Raw genomic sequence first — 3349 nt, forward strand, 5'->3', positions numbered from 1 at the left:
GAGTGGCAGAAATACAAGGGCTCACAAATCCAGAACTCTGGTCCCACTGTGCTGGCAAAATGAACCCTGCTGACCTTATTACCCGCGTAAGCTGGCTCTCAATAAGGCTCCGAGCATGGTAACCCCGCGGTTACCATGCTCGGAGCCTTATTGAGAGCCAGCTGTTGTGGAAGGGACCCACTTCACTGTCTACAGATGAGAAGGAGCTGAACATTTGTAATGACTATGTAGTGGATGAAGTGAATGCAGAGCTGAGGGCTGGGTATGAGACTGTTGTGCAGTTCACTGGCACTGAGCAAACTGAACCTCTGTTAAACTTAGAAAGGTACAGCAAGCTAAGACCACGTCAAGAATCACTGCATGGGTAAAGCGGTTTGTTAGTAACACAAGATCTTGTCTGAAGGTTCAGGGAGAGATAAGTACAGAAGAACTTGGTGCAGCTGAAATGCACTGGATTAAGTCAACACAAGAGAGTTGTTTCAGTTCTGAAATATTGCAGTTAAGGTCAAACCAAAATGTGAAGGTAGATTCTAAAATCAAAGATTTGAAACCATTCTTAGATGAAAATGGTCTAATAAGTGTTGGGGGAAGACTGCAGAATTCAGATCTTAGTTTCAGAGAACAACACCCTTGGATACTACCGACAAATCACAAGTATTCTGAACTATTAGTTCAGTCATGTCACGAAAGAGTGATGCATTCTGGTGTAAGAAACACATTAACTCAAGTTAGAGAACAATATTGGATTTTGAGAGGCAGTTACGTTTCAAAATGTTACATTTGCAAAAAACTAAAGGTTAAGGCAGCACAACAGATTACTGCTCCCTTACCTCGAGACAGAGTAACAGAATCACCTCCTTTTGAAATTACTGGTGTAGATTTTGCTGGACCCTTATATGTTAAAACTAAGGACGGGTCTGTAAAATCATATATAGCACTGTTTACATGTGCAGTGACAAGAGCAGTACACTTAGAGTTGGTCTCAGATCAGACTACAGAGAATTTCTTATTGGCCTTAAAGAGATTCATTGCAAGACAAGGTCTATATAGGGTCATTTACTCTGACAATGCTAGAACATTCAAAAGGGCTGACAAAGATTTAAAAGAGTTATGGCAAAATATCTTAGGATCGACACTCACAGAGTTTTTCACTGACAAGGGAATCACGTGGAAGTTTATCGCTGAGCGAGCAGCTTGGTGGGAGGGATTCTGGGAAAGGCTTGTGAGATCTGTAAAAACATGCTTAAGAAAGGTACTGGGGAAAGCATCTTTGAGTTTTGAGGAGCTCACAACTGTTCTTACTGAAGTTGAGGCAGTGTTGAACTCTAGGTCTCTGTCCTATGTAACTAGTGATGCATTAGAGCCCCAGCCACTTACCCCATCTCATTTCCTAGTTGGTAAACGCTTAACTTCCTTGCCACCAAAGATTATTCCTTCACCTCACCTAAATCAGGTTCTCACTGCAAACCGCGAACAGCTAGGTAGGAGGTGGAAATACCAACAGAAACTTTTGATAGGCCATTGCAAACGCTGGCGCAGAGATTATTTGATGGATTTGAAATCAGCCCACAGGGTAAATAGTCGTACTCCAACACTACTTAAAGTAGGAGATGTAGTTATTTTGGGGGAGGACAATAAATCCAGACAGACATGGAAAATGGGTAGAATTGTAGAGGTCTTTCCAGGCAGGGATGGTCTCATACGTTCATGCAATGTTCGTACTTCGACTGGTGGCTTGTTATGCAGGCCCATTCAGTTATTGTACCCTTTAGAGGTATCTTAAATGAAAGGTAAATCCTACACAGATGAACAGTTGTTCATCGGGCGGGAGGATGTTGTGACTTTTTTACACTTATGTTGTTCAGTATATTTGCATGATAAGTGACTGATATGTTAAGCATAATTTACATGATGATTATTAATTGTATTGAACATGATTGTATATAATCAGAAAGGTTCAGTAAAAGAAATACGAGCCTCCGTCTTGTTTGAGAAGAAGCTTTACTCCGTAACACCAACCTATCGGTGAAGGTCTCCTCCTCCAATCATCAAGCGTCGCTCCCTTGATAAGGTCCAGTTGTTCATCTGCTTCCACTCATTTGCTGAGCTTCAACCTTCCTCCACCTTCAGCTCAAGATTTCTTCAATATCCATTCAGTCTTCGGCATTCTCTCCACCACCAGTGTCCAGGCCCAAGAAGGGAAGATGTTCATATATCTTCATACATAGCGGCTTATTCTCTCTGACAGCGGTTACCAGCGGTTCCTCCTGGATCAGAGCGCCAAAGACTTTCATTTGTCAATTAAACTTTCTAATACCACTCTCTCTCTGTGAGAGTCTTTCCAGGTTGAATTTACTTTTGATGCTTATGATGCTTCCAGATCGGGAATTTTATATGTCCTGACAAACCAGACAATGTGTTTTCAAGCATTGACTGGGAGATTATCTTTATCACAGTCATACCAAATGTTGAGCTTCCAAATGATTTCTGCATTTGGAGCACAGTATTTGGATTGGTCTGATTTCACCTTAGGCAGTACTGCCGATGTGGGAAATTATGTCCACACCACAGTGAGGTGTGGACTTATGCGTTACCTGAACATCTTCGTGGAGACTGAGTAAGCTTTTTCAGAGAAGCCTTTGTTCCTTTTGCACCATAGTGTTGCAGCATTGTCAGTGGTTGGATCTACTACTAAAATGTGTGCATTGTTCTTTTAAGAAACCTGTTTTATTTGTATCTTAAATAGTTTTCACCAGCAGTTTGAGGTTTCCATACTACCCCACTTTGTATGTTCTTGAACCTCTATGGGGTGAGTGACTTTCTACTGTATGCAAAGTACACACACACAAAATGAAGACACCAATGAGCAGAAATGTTTAACTGTTGATTTATTTGTCTCAAGTTAGATTTTTGTATGCTTAATTGTCATACCTATGTTTTACATAAGTTTTGCTTGAATGTGGTCTGCTACAACCAGAGGAAAACTCCTCGCAAAAACAATTGCCTGTGATGACCTCTAAATCATCAAACATTTTTTTGTTACTTTTGATATACATATATTGTTTAACTTATTTTTGCTATTGATTTTGTTTAAGGTTTTCCATTCTTTTAGGTAATTTTTTTGTGGAATTAAAAGGGGGTTTGTGGTGTCACACTTTAAACTTTGTGCTCTGAGAGTGTTGACTCACTTACTGAGGAAAAGAAGATTGAGGTTTATGTTTTTGAACTATGTATGAACTGGGCCTGCAGTGTAAATACAAGAGGATATGAAAGTAGGCAGATGCGAAATGTTTTTGTATACCAGTGCTGTGTAGTCAGAGGTGACAATAAACTACACAACAACAAGATG

Source organism: Poecilia mexicana, unplaced genomic scaffold (assembly GCF_051168715.1).
Source record: "Poecilia mexicana isolate PSO_F unplaced genomic scaffold, ASM5116871v1 scaffold_17, whole genome shotgun sequence".
NCBI lineage: Eukaryota > Metazoa > Chordata > Actinopteri > Cyprinodontiformes > Poeciliidae > Poecilia > Poecilia mexicana.